At 44.6% G+C, this 19,512-nt stretch overlaps 1 pseudogene; it reads right to left on the bottom strand.

The window, feature by feature from the left end:
• Positions 1-3,285: 3,285 nt before the first annotated feature.
• On the bottom strand, positions 3,286-5,658 carry LOC144597732 (ubiquitin carboxyl-terminal hydrolase 47 pseudogene; annotated as a pseudogene).
• Between the last annotated feature and the right edge of the window lie 13,854 nt (positions 5,659-19,512).

Genomic DNA, 19,512 nt, shown 5'->3' with positions numbered 1-19,512 from the left:
TTTTCCCTGTAGCTATCAAACTGTAGCTATCAACTCATCGCCCTTCTGTCATGGGGTAGACTGACTACCATCCCCACCCACCCCCCTCACCCCACCCTCCCCACTCTTTGCACATCCCCAATCCTGGACTTACTACTCAACACTTTAATTTCATGTATCTTGTTGTGCTTTATGACTCTTGGCAGACCAATTCCCCTCCAGGGATAAATAAAATTCTATCATACCGTACAAGGAACTGCAGTTGGTGGTTTACGCAAAAATAGACACAAAGAAGGGCCCCTTATCCATGAAACGTCACTTATCCATGTGCTCCAGAGATGCTGCCTGTCCCGGTGAGTTACTCTAACACTTTGTGTCTTTTTTATCCGAAATAATGCAAACTGCTATAGTTCAATATTTGAATAGGAAAGACTGCTGAGGAGTCTTTAGTTTTAGTTTTGTTTAGTTTAAAGGTACCGCGTGGCCCTTATGCCCACCGAGCCCATGCCGATTAGCGATCCCTGCACATAAGCACTATCCTACACACGAGACAATTTACAATTTTTACTGAAGCCAATTAACCTACAATCCTGTACGTCTTTGGAATGCAGGCAACATGGTGGCGCAGTGGTAGAGTTGCTGCCTTACAGTGCCAGAGACCCGGGTTTGATCCTGACTGTACGGAGTTTGTCTGTACGGACTTTGTACGTTCTCCCTATGGCCTGTGTGGGTTTTCTCCGGGTTTTCTAGTTTCCTCCAACACTCCAAAGACGTACAGGTTTGTAGGCTAATTGGCTTGGTAAAATTATAAAAAATGTCCCTAGTGTGTGTGGGATAATGTGTGGAGATCGCTGGTTGACGTAGAATCGATGGGCCAATGGGCCTGTAACAGGGCTCCATCTCTAAACTAAACTAAAAACTAAACACCCGAGGAAAACCCACATGGGTCATGGGGAGAATATATCAACTCCATACAGCACCCGTAATCACGATCAAACTTGGGACTCTGGTGCTGCATGGCAGTAACTCAATCGCTGTGCCACCATGCCACCCCTTAAGTTAAACAAAAAAGTTTAATGAGACTAACTTTGGTAACATTGATCCAGCCACACAAGCTAGCTAGCAAAGAACCTGCTACCAAATAAAATGCAGAATTTGAGCTTTGATTCGACTTGGATTGTTGATTAGACTGCGTTTTCTTTGGTAAAAATAGTTGCTAAAGCACTATTTAGCCACTGCACACATTGCCATGATTGATGTGCAGAGCAATCTAAGAAAGTGGCGATAAAAGACCCTGTATGTCTTTATCTAAACACGTACACATAAAAGTATTAGAGCAGAGCGTGCATACTAAAGATTCTCAGAGCATGTTACTTGTTTTTTTTTAGAGATTTGTCTTCAAGGAAATTTAGGATCATCCAAAAGAAACATTCAGATATGTCAATTTCCTGTAGACCTTTTGTCCTATAGGCCCAGGATTTATATGAGAACTTAGGAAATGTGATCGCAGCTCATCCAATTCCTTCACCTGATTGATAGTCTTCATGCATTTCACTTTCTTGCCCTATCCCTGAAGTATATAATCTGTCCTTATTATATTTAGTAACTGGGCATCCACAACCCTTGTAGCTGGAAAATTATAAAGATCGTCAAATCTCTGAGTGAAGGAATTTCTTCCTGTCTCAGCCCCAAATAGTCGTCTTCATTCAAAAATACCAATCTCCACAGATCTCACTTGTCTCTCCTGGACCCTACAGCTTGGGGAACATGGCATTCTGTCATAGATTTTGTGCCTTTCGAGAAGATCACGTGTTTCCTTCAGCTCCAAAGGGTGTAATCCTTTCTAGTTCTCTCCTAGACAACCTCTTTATCCAGGAACAATGTGGTGAACCATTCATGCGTTGTTAAGGATGCTGGTAATTAAGGAGAAGGAAACTGCACTCAGTATTACAGGTGCAGTGTCAATGAAGACCTATATAATTAGCAGCAAATCCTTGCACATGAAGATTCACTTGACTTTTGTGCAGAAAAAAATAGTTTTTCTATTCTTGTCTACTGGAGGGGATAAGTTATCACTTCTCCCGAGTCTCTCAGATCTCCCCCCCCCCCCCCCCCTCTTGCCTGATTGTTGATCTAATCTCTTTTGCTTTGTGTCCTCCTTGCCATTACATTCCTACCTACCTTTGTATTGTCAGCAAACTGAATATATTCTGTGTAAGAAAATAACTGCAGATGCTGGTACAAATCGAAGGTATTTATTCACAAAATGATGGAGTAACTCAGCAGGTCAGGCAGCATCTCAGGAGAGAAGGAATGGGTGACGTTTCGGGTCGAGACCCTTCTTCAGACTGATGTCAGGGGGGCGGGACAAAGGAAGGATATAGGTGGGGACGGGAAGACAGTGGGAGATCTGGGAAGGGGGAGGGGAAGAGAGGGACAGAGGAACTATCTAAAGTTGGAGAAGTCATCGTTCATACCACTGGGCTGCAAGCTGCTCAGGCGAAATTCTGTCCTCGGTCTCCTCCATTGTCAGAGTGAGGTTAAACGCAAATTGGAGGAACAGCATCTCATATTTCACTTGGGCAGCTTACAGCCCAGTGGTATGAATATTGATTTCTCTCACTTTAGGTAGCCCCGGCATTCCTTCTCTCTCTATCCCTCCCCCACCCAATTCGCACTAGCTTCTCATTTTCACCCTACAAACAGCTTACAATGGCCTGTTTCCTTTATCATTGTTACTTTTTTTGCATATCTTTCATTCATTGTTCTTTATCTCTCCACATCACCGTTTATAGCTTTCGTTTCCCTTATCCCTAACCAGTCTGAAGAAGGGTCTCGACCCAAATGTCACCCATTCCTTCTCTCCAGCGATGTCCCCCTGAGTTACTCCAGCTTTTTGTGTCTATTTTCTGAATATATTATACTTGGTTTCTCCTGTCATTGATCATGGATTGTAATTAGCTGCCGGCCAAGCAGAAGTCATCGTGAATTACTGAAAGTGATACAATTATTCCTCCCCTCTGCCTTACGCCAATTAACCAATCATACTAATATATTGTTCCTAAGATCACCAGACTTAATCTTGTGTAATGCTATCCTAAAGACATTTTGTTGACTTCCTAATCCACTGACTTAGCTACCACCCTCCCGCCCCAACACTCCATCAACCCAATAGCTTGCACATTAATTTCAAGATTTGTCAAAGATTTTCATTTTCATGATTTCACTTAATCATGCCGTGAAACCTTTATTGTCAAGCTTGTGTGGTAATTAATAACTGCCATTCTATCAGACATTTAGGTTATCTCAATGACAATGGGGTAGATGGCAGCTCAGGACAATTCTAGGGTTGGTGATAGGATGGATCAGTTGCCCGATAGCAGCTCGGAAGAAACTGTCCCTGAATGTGGAGGTGTCGCTATCCATGGAGCTGGTGCTCCTGTCGTTTACGTCGGAGTCGGACCTCTCCTCCGACTGCAGCGGGGCCTCGGCATCGGAGGAGGGAATCCGGTTTTCCAATTCCCTGTTGTCCACAGAGGCCGACAATTCGGTCTCTTGCGACGGGGTCTCGGTGGTCTCAAAGTCACTGCCTTCCCCGCTTTTCATCCCATCGCCATTCCCTCCCAAAGTGCAGGACGACTGTCGCTGGTGCTGCAACAGTGAAAGGTTCTTCTGTGTCTCTGTGCTCTCCTCCAACATGGCTTCCATGGGCTTCCTGCTGGCAAAAGGAGCTCCTGCAGACTCACAGCTGCTTCTTGGTTGACTGGGTCCCTGGCAGCTTGTTGATGCAGGCACCTTAGCCCTTGGGACCCTGGAGATTGTTCTGGCAAAGACACGTAAAGCCGAATGGTGTTGGCATGCTGGTCCAGTAGATGCCCGAGCTGTGATTCAGTGAGCGATGCCTGATTATCCTGCATGTCCAAGCTTTCAACAAATATCTTGTTACTCCTGAAGAATCCTTCAGCCTTCAGTGTTTTGCTGGGTACATGGAGCAGCCACAGATCGTTGCAGCAGCGCCCCAGTACGATGCGCATGTGTTCAGCGGTGAGTCCCGTTGCCTGGGAAATGATCTGTTTGAACTCGGCCACACAGTTTGGTCGAGGTAGGCTCGAACATTGTCGGGTGGAGCCAGAGTTTCTGTCTTCAGGTCAACCACGTGCACCTTCACCATCACTTCCCCCGACTTGTACGGTTGAAAGTTCTGCTCTGGGTCACCTCGTCTCCAGCAGCAAGTCAAACATGCAAGATGACAAGACTCCACCCAGCAGCATCATCCCCACAGGGGTGTCCCCTTCTCCCTCGTACGACCGCTCCAGGTAATCGTGAAACTCGTCGTGCTTGACCAGCCGGCAGCAGTCGAGTGGAAGCACAACCTCTAGTCCCATCAGCTTGTACGCTATCTCCACAGCTTCCCGTAACGTTTTGTCCCTGTGGAGCTCCAGTTTGTTCCCCATCACTGTCTCTCATGGGGTGAATACAGAACAGCTTGATCTTGCATGTATTGCGTTCAATTTCCTTCTGTCTCTTTTTTCTTGCTCTTCTGATTCCTTCTCCTTTTGGACCAGGTGTTCAATGTGCTTTGGAAAATCATGCACCTCCAAGAACTTTGCATTCTTCTTTTGTCTGTAAATTAACGTGTACGCGTTGGTTGAGCTGGCAAAGGCATTGGAGTAATAACCTCTGGTCACTGGGGAGCCACCGTATGTTTTCCTAACATCATCTTGAGTAATCCTACTCTCACGTTGATCATTGAAACTGTACCACTGTCCGTCACCGAATGATTTTACATAGGCGTAGTAATGTCCACCAGCAGCGCTCCCTGAATGAACCATTACCGAAAAGAGTTCGTAGATCCAACCATTCTTTTTGTTCCCTGCTGTTGATGTCTTACCACTGGTACTATTGTTGTCCAGGCAGATCCCTTCGTCCAAAGCATCATCGTTCGATCTTCAGGGGTGTCAGTTGTCGCCCTTTGTGTTTCACGAACCTGGGACTGATAGTGGATTTGTTAATTGCTGCACATGAGTTATAGTTCATCACTGAGAGCATGTAGGTCGAAGCCAACCTCTACACTATGGTCTGCTCCCCAAGGAGTCTGCAATGGCCGCCCGTAAACAAGTTCCGCAGGTGTCAGCCCGGTGGCACTATGTGGGGTCACCTTCACCTCAAAGAGAGACAATGGGAGTACTTTTATCCAATTCAGTCTCCTCCATCAGCTTTGCTAGTTTAGTCTTCATGGTCCCATTTGCCCTTTCAACTATGCTGGCAGCCTGTGGATGGTGGACACAATGGAATTGTTGGCTAATGCAAAAATGTTGGCAGACCTCTTCATTTATGTTTGCCATAAAATGGGGGCCATTGTCGGAGCTGATAGTTGCAGGCAATCCAAACCGGGGAATAATTTCCCTCAGAATGATTCTCACTGTGGTTTCGGCTGTAGCATTTACAGTTGGCAGAGCTTCTATCCATCGGCTAAATAAATCCACAATTACCAAACAATACTTATAGCACTGCATCCGCGTTAGCTCTATAAAATCTATTTATATACACTCCAAGGGTCTGCCTGGCATTGGCTCACCCCAAAGCATTGCCGTCAATCCCTTTGGGCATTTTAACACTTTCCCTGGGTTGTTTTGTGTACAAATTCACATTCGGATGCCACCAGGTTTCCTTTGCCATTATCACCATTCCTTCCTTTCCAGCGTGTGTTAGCAAATGGTATATAATTAAGGAGAACAGGCAGGTACACAAACTTGTCCAAGAGGGGTGAGCCAAAGATCAGTGCAGGTATCTATTGGCACATCCTTCTCGTTTCCATAAATCCTGTTGTGCAGCAGAGGCGTCCCTCTGCAAAGCCCTAACCTCTCCCGTATCTGGCAAGGCTGTTCTATTCACAAGGATCTGTGGGCCTATGGGGATCCTAAGGGGGGGGGAAGTCTATGTGGCTCTTAAATTCCCATCCTCCTCTACAGATGCTGTCTGACCCGCTGATTGACTCCAGCTTTTTGTGACTATCATTGATTTAAACCAGCATCTGCAGATCCTTCCTACACATTTCGTCTGCACCCTATGGACTGCTTAATTGTAATTGTGATTGTGAATAGTCTTTCTGCTGACACAACCAAAAGCTTTTCACTATACCTCGGTGCATGTAACAATAATCTAAACTAAACCTGTTTAGGTGGAAGCACCCATCCCTGTTTTAAAAGTGGGGAATACTTATAGCCAATACAATTCTTACATTCTCTCAACCAAAGGCCAAATGCTGTGGAGATTGTAATATTGAAATAAAACCAGAAACTGCTGAACTTACTCTATTCTCAGGCCAACACATTATAGGAGAGAAACACTTAATATTTCTAGCTGCTGCTCTTTCAACCAGAAACTGATTTTCGAAAATGGTCACTGCCTTGTTACATTAAATCTGATTCTCTTTCCATAGTTGCTGCCTGACCTATGGAGTATTTCTCCCAACCTCTGTTTGACCTGTTTGGCTCTGAGATGAGTGTAATAGATGTACTGTATTTTAAAATATGACACTTACTTTTAGATATTCTCCCTGAAAGGCTGAAGTATTGGCTTTACCGCCAATACAATGGTCAGATTGCAGGAATATAAAACTGGTGGACTACAGAAATATTTTCTGAATCCTTTTTTGTTTGAAATCGTTTTCACCATTGCTATAGAAGGCCATTTGGTCCATTGAGCCAGAGCCCTTCCCTAGGTCTCATGTTATACATTGATAGGTTGGGTGTGGATGTGGCCCTGCTCTTCATAAACTCCAACTATAGACAATAGACAATAGGTGCAGGAGGAGGCCATTCGGCCCTTCGAGCCAGCACCGCCATTCAATGTGATCATGGCTGATCATTCTCAATCAATACCCCATTCCTGCCTTCTCCCCATACCCCCTGACTCCGCTATCCTTAAGAGCACTATCTAGCTCTCTCTTGAATGCATTCAGACAATTGGCCTCCACTGCCTTCTGAGGCAGAGAATTCCACAGATTCACAACTCTCTGACTGAAAACGTTTTTCCTCATCTCAGTTCTAAATGGCCTACCCCTTATTCTTAAACTGTGGCCCCTTGTTCTGGACTCTCCTAACAATGGGAACATGTTTCCTGCCTCTAACGTGTCCAACCCCTTAATAATCTTATACGTTTCGATAAGATCTCCTCTCATCCTTCTAAATTCCAGTGTATACAAGCCTAGTCGCTCTAGTCTTTCAACATATGACAGTCCCGCCAATCCGGGAATTAACCTAGTAAACCTACGCTGCAAGCCCTCAATAGCAAGAATATCCTTCCTCAAATTTGGAGACCAAAACTGCACACTGTACTCCAGGTGCGGTCTCACTTGGGCCCTGTACAATTGCAGAAGGACCTCTTTGCTCCTATACTCAACTCCTCTTGTTATGAAGGCCAACATTCCATTGGCTTTCTTCACTGCCTGCTGTACCTGCATGCTTCCTTTCAGTGACTGATGCACTAGGACACCCAGATCTCGTTGTACGTCCCCTTTTCCTAACTTGACAACTATAACAGGTACCACTCCAATGCTCAAGCTGCAGAAGTCCCACAGCAACCTGTCCCTTACCTGGTCTACCAACACCATCACCACAGTAAAGAAGGCACAGCAGAGACTCCACTTCCTGAGGATCCTCAGGAAAACCAACCTGCAGGAGAAGCTCATGTTGTCCTTCTATCGCTGCTCCATCGAGAGTGTGCTGGCATACTGTATAACCACATGGTATGCCAGCTGCTCAGAAAAGGACAGGAAGGCCCTTCAGAGGGTCATCACGACGGCCCAGAAGATCATCGGCTGCTCACTGCCCTCCCTGGAGCACCTGTTCAGCCTACGCTGCCTCAGTAGAGCAGGCAAAATAATAAAAGATCCATCCCACCCCGGCCACCGTCTGTTTGTTCATCTGCCCTCTGGTCGACGTTTCAGGTCGATCAAATCCCGAACAAACAGACTTAAGAACAGTTTTTACCCCAGGGCCATACGAGAACTGAACACTACCTTTGCACTAGGCAACACCGTTAAAAAATCTTGTGCTTAATATAATTGTATTTAATTGTATTTATGTATTTATTTGTTTTTGCATTTATTGCATATATGTTTGTACGCACCGTCAGGATTGGCTATTTTTTAAATTTCGTTGTACTCGTTGCAATGACAATAAATGAATATTATTATTATTATTATTATTATTATTATTATTAGGATATAATCGAGTCATAGAGTGATACAGTGTGGAAACAAACCCTTCAGCCCAAATTGCCAACACTGGCCAACATGTCCCAGCTACACTAGTCACACTTGTTTGCGTTTGGTCCATATCCCTCCAAACTTGTCCTATCCATGTAACTGTCTAACTGTTTCTTAAGAAAATAACTGCAGATGCTGGTACAAATCGATTTATTCACAAAATGCTGGAGTAACTCAGCAGGTTAGGCAGCATCTCGGGAGAGAAGGAATGGGTGACGTTTCGGGTCAAGACCCTTCCTCAGACTGAGGAAGGGTCTGAGGAAGGGTGTCGACCCGAAACGTCACCCATTCCTTCTCTCCCGAGATGCTGCCTGACCTGCTGAGTTACTCCAGCATTTTGTGAATAAAATAACTGTTTCTTAAACCTTGAGATAGTCCCTGCCTCAACTACCTCCTCTGGCAGCTTGCTCCATACACCCACCACTCTTTGTGTGAAAAAGATACCCCTCAGATTCCTATTAAATCTTTTCCCCTTCACCTTGAACCTATGTCCTCTGGTCGTCGATTCCCCTACTCTGGGCAAGAGATTCTGTGCATCTACCCAATCTATTCCTCTCATGATTTTATACACCTCAATAAGATCACCCCTCATCCTCCTGCATTCCAAGGAATAGAGACCCAGCCTTCACAACCTCTCCCTATAGCTCAGACCCTCTGGTCCTGGCAACATCCTTGTAAATGTGGAAAATGGGGAAAATCGTAACTAGGATGCTTCACAAGACTGGTACAAAGGAAAAAGAATGTTTTCGTAAGAGTGTATTAAAATTGATCTGCTTAGCAATGTCAGTGACATTTATGTATTGTCTTTTAATTAAGAAAACCCTCCAAAGGCACTCTGATGGAGTGTTATCAGACAAAATCAGACCTGAAAGAAGTACATATGTAAAATTAAGGGAGGCACAGTCGGAACCTTTTTCCCAGGGTGGAAAGGTCAAAGACTACCGGGCATCGCTTTAAGATAAGAGAGGCAGAGCAGATATGTGGGGCACGTTTTTTTTACATAGAGAATGGTGGGTGCCTGAAACGCACTGCCAGGATTGAGGTGGCGAAGGCAGATACGATACTGGCATTTCAGAGACTTTTAGACAGCCACATGAATATGCAGGGAATGGGGGGATATGAATAACATGCAGGCAGCAGAGATGAATTTAACATGGCATCATGTTCGGAGTAACTCAGCGGGTCAGGCAGCATCTCCGGAAAAAAAATGATGGGTGACGTTTCAGGTTGGGACCCTTCTTCAGACTAGATTAGAGTAGAGAAGGAGGTAAGAAAAGGGCTGAACAAAGCAGGGTTGGCAACAGGGCCAAAACAAAGCAGGGCTGGTTTCTGTTGCCGGCTCTGCCTTGTTCTGGCCTTTTCTTTCCTCCAGTTCCCTCCACTCTACTTTCAGTCTGAAGAAGGCCCCAGACCCGAAACGTCACCCATCCTTTTTCTCCAGAGATGCTGCCTGATCCACTGAGTTACTCCAGCATTTTATGTCTATTATTAGAACTCTGCTCAATTCATCTGCGACTGAAGCCTGATATCGAGACACAACGACTGATATCCCTACCTGAACTCCTGATGCTGTCTGCATCTAATAACATAACCCAAGTCCCCATAGTAGATGGGCTGTGCGCAGCTGATACTTTTATTTTGTCTGCATGGGACAGTTCAGCCCAATTCTTCTCTCATCTTGTCAGCAAGATTTACCATCAAAGTGTATCATTCTTAAGTAATGATTGAATTAAGCTATCTCCCAACAGACTCGCAGTACTCCATTTTAACATAGAAACATAGAAACATAGAAAATAAGTGCAGGAGGAGGCTATTCGGCCCTTCGAGCCAGCACCGCCATTCATTGTGATCATGGCTAATCATCCACAATCAGTAACCCGTGCCTGCCTTCTCCTCATACCCCTTGATTCTGCTAGCCCCGAGAGCTCTATCTAACTCTCTTTTAAATTTATCCAGTTAATTGGCCTCCACTGCCTTCTGTTGCAGAGAATTCCACAAATTCACAACTCTCTGGGAGAAAATCTCAGTTTTAAATGGCCTCCCCTTTATTCTTAAACTGTGGCCCCTGGTTCTGGACTCCCCCAACATAGGGACCATTTTTCTTGCACCTAGCTTGTCCAGTCCTTTTATAATTTTATATGTTTCTATAAGATTCCCTCTCATCCTTCTAAATTCCAGTGATTACAAGCCCAGTTCTTCCAATCTTTCCTCATATGACAGTCCCGCCATCCCGGGGATTAACCTCGTGAACCCACGCTGCACTCCCTCAATAGCAACGACGTCTTTCCTCAAATTAGGAGATCAAAACTGCACACAATACTCCAGATGTAGTCTCACCTAGGCCCTATACAACTGCAGAAGGACCTCTTTACTCCTGTAGTCAAATCCTCTCGTTATGAAGGCCAACATGCCATTAGCTTTCTTCACTGCCTGCTGTACCTGCATGTTTACTTTCAGTGACTGGTGTACAAGGACACCCAGGTCTCATTGCACTTCCCCTTTTCCTAATCTGACACCATTGAGATAATAATCTGCCTCCTTGTTCTTGCTGCCAAAGTGGATAACCTCACGTTTACCTACATGATATTGCATCTGCCATGCATCTGCCAACTCACTCAACCTGTCCAAGTCACCCTGCTACCTCCTAGCATCCTCTTCGCAGTTCACACTGCCACCCAGCTTTGTGTCATCTGCAAAGTTGCTAGTATTACTTTTAATTCCATCATCTAAATCATTAATATATATTGTAAATAGTTGCGGCCCCAGTACCAAGCCTTGCGGCACTCCACTCGCCACTGCCTGCCATTCTGACAAGGACCCATTTATTCCTACTCTTTGTTTCCTGTCTGCCAACCAATTGTCAATCCATGTCAATATCCTACCCCCAATACCATGTGGTCTAATTTTGCCCACTAATCTCCTGTGTGGGACCTCATCAAAGGCTTTCTAAAAGTCCAGATATGCCACAACAAGTTACAGCTCATTCAAAATGCCACAGCCCGGCTTTTAACAAATACCAAGAAAAGAGAACATATCACCCCAGTATTATACTCCCTTCATTGGCTCCCTGTAAGGTCCAGGATAGACTATAAGGTCCTCCTCATAGTCTACAAAGCCCTAAATGGCTTGGCAGCGGCATTTCTTACAGAGTCCCTACTCGAGCGCTCAGGTCTTCTAATGCTGGCTGGTTGGCCACTCAATGCCACAACAGTAAGAAAATTGAAGAAGCAGCTTTTTGAACTCCCCCCCCCCCCCCCAACCTGTGGAATACTTTATCCTGGGCCATGAGAGATGCAGACTCAGTTGAGATTTTTAAACGGCAGTTAAAAACATATCTTTTTACTAAAGCTTTTAACTGATTTTACTTCCTTTGTTCTTTTACACTCCCAATTTTACATTTTATATTTTTATATAAATTTGTGTTTTGTATGTCTATGTCCTTACTGTTTTAAATTGTATCTTTGTTTAGACATGTGTTTGTTTTTGGGGAAAGCACTTTGGGCTGCATTAAATTGCATGAAAAGTGCTATATAAATAAAAGTTATTATTGTTATTATTACATCCATTGGCTCTCCGTCATCCATTTTACTTGTCACATCCTCAAAAAATTCCAGAAGATTAGTCAAGCAGGATTTCCCCTTCATAAATCCTTTTATTGCTATCCAAATGCACCGTTATCACTTCTTTAATAATTGACTCCAGCATCTTCCACACCACCGATGTCATGCTAACTGGTCTATAATTCACCGTTTTCTCCTTTTTTGAAAAGTGAGATAACATCAGCTACCCTCCAATCCACAGGAACTGATCCTGAATCTATAGAACATTGGAAAATAATTGCCAATGCATCCACGATTTCTAGAGCTACCTCCTTGAGTACCCTGGGATGCAGACCATCAGGCCCTGGGGATTTATCAGCCTTCAGTCCCATCAGTCTACCCAATACTATTTCTCACCTAATGCAAATTTCTTTCAGTTCCTCTGTCTCCCTAGATCCTCTGTCCTCTAGTAGATCTGGGAGATTGTTTGTGTCTCATTTTGTTCCTCAATGGTACTAAGTTATTTAAGACTGTTATTTTCAAAGTCATGTACAGTGACAACCTTGATTCTGTCACTTCTTATTCCTGCGACTCTTACTGTCAACATCATTGAATTTTGCTTGGATAGACACAAAATGCTGGAGTAACTCAGCGAGTCAGGCAGCATCTCTGGAGAAAATGAATAGGTGGTGTTTTGGGTCGAAACTTTTCATCAGACCGAGAGTCAGGGAGAGGGAAACTAGTGGTATGAGAAGGTACAGAACGAAGCAGAGTCCGCATTGATGACTCAGGACAGGTGGAGCCCACAATGGTCCATTGTTGGCTGTGGACACGGTGGTAACAAAGGGATTCAAGCGGTGAAATTAGCAAGAGGACTGGGGGAAGGGGGAGGGGGGAGGGGGAGGGGGGAGGGAGCATCTCTTGAAGTTAGAGAAATCAATATTCATGCTGCTGGGTTGGAATCTGCCCAAGCAAAATATGAGGTCCTGTCAGAATCAAAACCAGGTCTCTGCCGCTGTAAAGCAGCAGCTCTACCACTGCACCACTAAACTGCTGATTGATAGGATCTTGGGGGAATTGATACGAATGGGGAGGGGAAATATAGGTTTAACATAGTATTAGTGTAAATGGATGATTGATGGTCGATGTGGACTCGCTGGGCCGAGGGATCTGATTCCATGCTTTGTCTCTCAATGAATTTATGACTTTGTGGGGTGAGGGCTACGTACAAAACTAGAAGCATCAGTGATACTAAATAGTGCAAGGATTAGAGAAGGTGAGTCGCTATTACCCTGAATTTAATGACAAAATGTGAGCAAAGCAGTGTCTGTGGTGGATTTCTCTTTTAACAATGTGGGCCATTGTTGATCATCAGTTTTGGGGGGATCCATGGCAGCTGATAACACTGATGCTGTCAGGTCAGAGTCAAAGAGTCACATTGCTTGGAAACAGGCCCTTGGGCCCAGTTCGTCCATGCCGACCAAGATGCCTGTCTAAGCTGGTCCCATTTGCCCATGTTTGGCCCATGTCCCTCTAAATCTTTCCTATCCATGTACCTATCCTTGTACTTTGGTGAAGGCACTAATTGAAATGGAGAATTCTAACAGATAACACCACTGGAAGTGTAGATGCATATAGCACGTAAACAGCTCCTTCAGCTCAACTCATCCATACACACCAGGTTGCCCACCTGAGCTCGCCCCATTTTATTGGTAACTTTTGAGATTATTTAAATCACACAAAATAAACAGTTGAACATGTGATCACAGTAGAATAGTAAGATTAAATGAGAACTTACCAGTTCGAAGTTTGATCTGTATTTTATGAGGAGTTACGATGAGGGATTACGTGAAGACCCCGTCCAGCACGCATGCGCGACATTCTTCAAAGCAGCGGTGTGGATTCACAGAAAAAACACAACGATTGAAATAAATATAGTAAAGAAAAAATAAGAATTTAATTACCAGTTGATCTGTATAATAGAGGGTGGGAGCGGAGGGCACGTAATCCCTCATCGTAACTCCTCATAAAATACAGATCAAACTTCGAACTGGTAAGTTCTCATTTAATCTTACTATTTTATTTCGGAGTCACGTGAGTGACTACGTGAAGACTTCAAAGCTCTGTGATTCCGAACCGTGTACCAGCTCATGCTTCACTCACTGTCTGAAGACTTTAGAGGGAGGAAGTATGTTATCACAATCAAAAAACCCGTTTGTGAACAAAAAAGGTTTATTAATGACAACAAAAAACAGAGAGCTCCCCAGGGCTTAAATTAAATATTATCTGCAGACTGTAGAATTCTGTCTGCAAATGTAGCAGGTTGCGCCAGCGGCTTATTATAAAACCTTTGGAAAGTTCTTTCCGAGGACCATCCTGCTCTGGTCAGAATATGGTCGATAGGCACGTCCATTCGACTAGCCGCCGACGTAGATGCAGCCCTGGTGGAGTGAGATTTGTAAACATTAGTATTCACTCCTGCGGACTTAAGCACCTGCTTGAGCCACCTTGAAATGGTTTGGCTCGTCACCTGACGATGAGGCTTCTTGTGGCTTATCCATAAGGCTTTTTCTCTCCCTCTTAATTTGTATGTTGTGTCTATGTAATTGGCGAGATGGGTCTTGGCACACAGCCGTGGGTCAGATGAATATGCCCAGAACTCCATGACTGGAGGCGTGGTACCTGGTCTAGTTTGTTTGACCAGTCCCTGAATATGAAATGTGAAACAGTCCAATGACTCTGTCATGCTGTCCAGCCTCAGAAGGTGGAGGGACTGTACCCTTTGAGCTGACACTAGTGCCATGAGCATGACTGATTTCAGTGTAAGTTGTTCCAGCGTGAGTGCCCTGGGCGGTGGCCATCCCCTAAGGTACGTCAGCACAATGCTGACATCCCAGATCTGAGTGTACCTTGGTCTGGGGGAATTGGTGTTAAAAATGCCCCTCATGGTTTTTACCACTAGTGGATGGGACCCCAAAGTCAGTTGTCCTGCTGCTGGAACCAAATAAGCTGACAACGCATTCCTGGCTGTATTTATGGCGCTGTAGCTGAGTCCTTCCCGATGTAATCCAACCAGGAACTCCACTACACTGGTGGCTGTCGCTGTAGTGTAGGTAGTTCCTGTTTTGGAGCAATACCGTTCCCATTTTCTTATGTTGGTCAGGTATTGTCTCCTGGTGGACTCCCGGTGGGATGCGGTCATCATGTTGATGGCGTCCTCAGACAGTCCCAGGCCCAGTAGAGGTCTTTTTAGAATCTGCAAGCCAGGAGATTGACTCTGTCATGGCACGGGTGACTAATGCCTGACACTGGGTGGATTAATAATTCCGGACTGCTGGGGAATTCCAACGGTGTTTCGACAGCCATGTCGAGGGCCACTGGGAACCATGGCTGTGTAGGCCAGTCGGGTGTTATCAAGATTCCTGAAGCGGAATCCAATTGAATCTTGCGTAATACCCGACTGATGAGGCAGAAGGGAGGAAAAGCATAAAAGAACATTTTCCCCCAATGCAGCGTGAATGCATCAACTGCTGCTGCCTCAGGGTCTGGTTCCCAAGCGACATACGTTGGTACTTGGTGATTCAGCCTGGATGCAAATAGGTCGATATCTGGTGTGCCATATTGCTTTGTAATTTCGGCAAATACTTTGGGATTTAACATCCATTCGATGTTATCGTTAAATTTGCGTGACCTGGTGTCTGCCACTGTATTTTGCTTACCTGGTAGGTAAGTTGCTGATAACCAAGTATGTCTTTCGACACACCATTGCCAGATTAGGTTGACCAATTTGTCACACGATATCGACTTTACACCACCCATGTGGTTGATATAAGCCACCACCGTGGTATTATCTAATTGCAACCGGACATGTGCATGATGCGTATTAGATGAATATGCTTTTAAACCATAAAACGCACCCAACATTTCTAAATAGTTGATACCCCGTGTCTGTAGGCAAGATGATTCAGAATTAGTCCATCTGCCCCCTGTGCTGGATTGCATGTTAGTTGCTCCCCAGCCCAAAGCACTGGCATCCGTTTGAATGCTTAATACTGGGTTGGTGATTATTATGGGACTGGAACTGAGCCTAATGTTCCTTGTCCACCATTGTAACTCTGGAATGGATTCAGCAGTTAAATACATAGCTCGGTCAAAGTGACCTGAGTTTTGCTTTAGTGCGTGCACTTTTGCTCTTTGTAAATTTTGGTAGTGCAAAGGCCCAAATTGTACAGCTGGAAAAGCTGCTACCATTTTACCAATAACTCTAGCTACCTGCCGTATGGTTGGCTGACGTTTATCCATTAGTTCGTGGCATGACATAGCCTCGACATAGGGTGCAAGTTGAATCAGGAGATAAAATTGGCGTGTCAAAAATGTAATGCTACTGTGGTTATGGGAGATTTCAACATGCAGGTAGACTGGGAAAATCAGGTTGGAAATGGACCCCAGGAAAGAGAGTTTGTAGAGTGCCTTCGAGATGGATTCTTAGAACAGCTTGTACTGGAGCCTACCAGGGAGAAGGCAATTCTGGATTTAGTGTTGTGTAATGATCCTGATCTGATAAGGGGACTAGAGGTAAAAGAGCCATTAGGAGGCAGTGATCACAACATGATAAGTTTTACTCTGCAAATGGAAAGGCAGAAGGGAAAATCGGAAGTGTCGGTATTACAGTATAGCAAAGGGGATTACAGAGGCATGAGGCGGGAGCTGGCCAAAATTGATTGGAAGGAGGCCCTAGCAGGGAAGACGGTAGAACAGCAATGGCAGGTATTCCTGGGAATAATGCAGAGGTTGCAGGATCAATTTATTCCAAAGAGGTGGAAAGACTCTAAGGGGAGTAAGAGACACCTGTGGCTGACGAGGGAAGTCAGGGACAGCATAAAAATTAAGGAGAGGAAGTATAACATAGCAAAGAAGAGTGGGAAGACAGAGGATTGGGACTCTTTTAAAGAGCAACAAAAGTTAACTAAAAATGCAATACGGGGAGAAAAGATGAGGTACGAGGGTAAACTAGCCAATAATATAAAGGAGGATAGCAAAAGTTTTTTTAGGTACGTGAAGAGGAAAAAAATAGTCAAGGCAAATGTGGGTCCCTTGAAGACAGAAGCAGGGGAATTTATTATGGGGAACAAAGAAATGGCAGACGAGTTAAACCGTTACTTTGGATCTGTCTTCACTGAGGAAGATACACACAATCTCCCAAATGTTCTAGGGGCCGGAGAACCTAGGGTGATGGAGGAACTGAAGGAAATCCACATTAGGCAGGAAATGGTTTTGGGTAGACTGATGGGACTGAAGGCTGATAAATCCCCAGGGCCTGATGGTCTGCATCCCAGAGTACTTAAGGAGGTGGCTCTAGAAATAGTGGAAGCATTGGAGATCATTTTTCAATGTTCTATAGATTCAGGATCAGTTCCTGTGGATTGGAGGATAGCAAATGTTATCCCACTTTTTAAGAAAGGAGGGAGAGAGAAAACGGGGAATTATAGACCAGTTAGTCTGACATCAGTGGTGGGGAAGATGCTGGAGTCAATTATAAAAGACGAAATTGCTGAGCATTTGGATAGCAGTAACGGGATCATTCCGAGTCAGCATGGATTTACGAAGGGGAAATCATGCTTGACAAATCTACTGGAATTTTTTGAGGATGTAACTAGGAAAATTGACAAGGGAGAGTCAGTGGATGTGGTGTACCTCGACTTTCAGAAAGCCTTCGACAAGGTCCCACATAGGAGATTAGTGGGCAAAATTAGGGCACATGGTATTGGGGGTAGGGTACTGACATGGATAGAAAATTGGTTGACAGACAGAAAGCAAAGAGTGGGGATAAATGGGTCCCTTTCGGAATGGCAGGCAGTGACCAGTGGGGTACCGCAAGGTTCGGTGCTGGGACCCCAGCTATTTACGATATACATTAATGACTTAGACGAAGGGATTAAAAGTACCATTAGCAAATTTGCAGATGATACTAAGTTGGGGGGTAGTGTGAATTGTGAGGAAGATGCAATAAGGCTGCAGGGTGACTTGGACAGGTTGTGTGAGTGGGCGGATACATGGCAGATGCAGTTTAATGTAGATAAGTGTGAGGTTATTCACTTTGGAAGTAAGAATAGAAAGGCAGATTATTATCTGAATGGTGTCAAGTTAGGAGGAGGGGGAGTTCAACGAGATCTGGGTGTCCTAGTGCATCAGTCAATGAAAGGAAGCATGCAGGTACAGCAGGCAGTGAAGAAAGCCAATGGAATGTTGGCCTTCGTAACAAGAGGAGTTGAGTATAGGAGCAAAGAGGTCCTTCTACAGTTGTACCGGGCCCTGGTGAGACCGCACCTGGAGTACTGTGTGCAGTTTTGGTCTCCAAATTTGAGGAAGGATATTCTTGCTATGGAGGGCGTGCAGCGTAGGTTCACTAGGTTAATTCCCGGAATGGCGGGACTGTCGTATGTTGAAAGGCTGGAGCGATTGGGCTTGTATACACTGGAATTTAGAAGGATGAGGGGGGATCTTATTGAAACATATAAGATAATTAGGGGATTGGACACATTAGAGGCAGATAACATGTTCCCAATGTTAGGGGAGTCCAGAACAAGGGGCCACAGTTTGAGAATAAGGGGTAGGCCATTTAGAACGGAGATGAGGAAGAACTTTTTCAGTCAGAGGGTGGTGAAGGTGTGGAATTCTCTGCCTCAGAAGGCAGTGGAGGCCAGTTCGTTGGATGCTTTCAAGAGAGAGCTGGATAGAGCTCTTGAGGATAGCGGAGTGAGGGGTTATGGGGAGAAGGCAGGAACGGGGTACTGATTGAGTGATCAGCCATGATCGCATTGAATGGCGGTGCTGGCTCGAGGGGCTGAATGGCCTACTCCTGCACCTATTGTCTATTGTCTATTGTCATGATAGTGCCAATTCTGATGCTTTCCCCTTCGGCAGAGTTACAAACATGCGAACAGTATCAATCGTAAATCCAAGATAGTCCATGGTAGTGGACGGTGTAAAATTGGATTTATCTGGATGTATGACAAACCCCAAAGTTTCAAACAAACGTTTGGTGGCTGCTACTGCCAAAATAGCTGTCTCCAAGGTTTTCCCTACTATTAAAATGTCGTCTAAGTATGCCATGACTATATGCTTTTGTTTCCTCAATAATGCCAAGGCGGGTTTTAAGATTTTAGTGAACAACCTTGGAGCGGAGGTTAGTCCATTTGGTAAGGCTTTAAATTGCCATAGCTGTTTCATCCAGATAAACTTTAAGTATTTACGATGCTCCTTGTGTATGGGTACTGAGTAGTAGGCATCTTTTAAATCAATGCCTGCTAGAAAGTACCCTCTAGAAATCAAAAGTCTGGCGGTTTCAAAAGTTTCCATCTTAAAATGTGTATACTTAACTGACTCGTTTAACGTAGTTAAGTCAATGATGATGCGACATCCACCATCTTTTTTAGTTTTAGTGAAAATATTAGACACAAATTCCAAAGGTTCATGTTTTGTTCTTTCAATGACACCTTTTGCTAGTAGCCTCACAAGTTCAGCTTGACCCTCTTGTTTCTCTTTGAGTGAGAGGGTGAATACCCTTTGGGGTATATGCTGAACTGGCGGAATGTTTTTATGAACGAAGTCAATTTTATAGCCATGAATGCAGCTTAGTATGTACTTGTCATTAGTGATGGTTTCCCATGCATCCAAAAACCAGTGCAATCTCCCCCCTGATAGTATAGAGCCCGTACTGCT

This window comes from Rhinoraja longicauda, chromosome 10 (genome assembly GCF_053455715.1).
Source record: "Rhinoraja longicauda isolate Sanriku21f chromosome 10, sRhiLon1.1, whole genome shotgun sequence".
Taxonomy (NCBI): Eukaryota; Metazoa; Chordata; class Chondrichthyes; order Rajiformes; family Arhynchobatidae; genus Rhinoraja; species Rhinoraja longicauda.
This window is presented reverse-complemented; position numbering and strand designations above follow the sequence as displayed.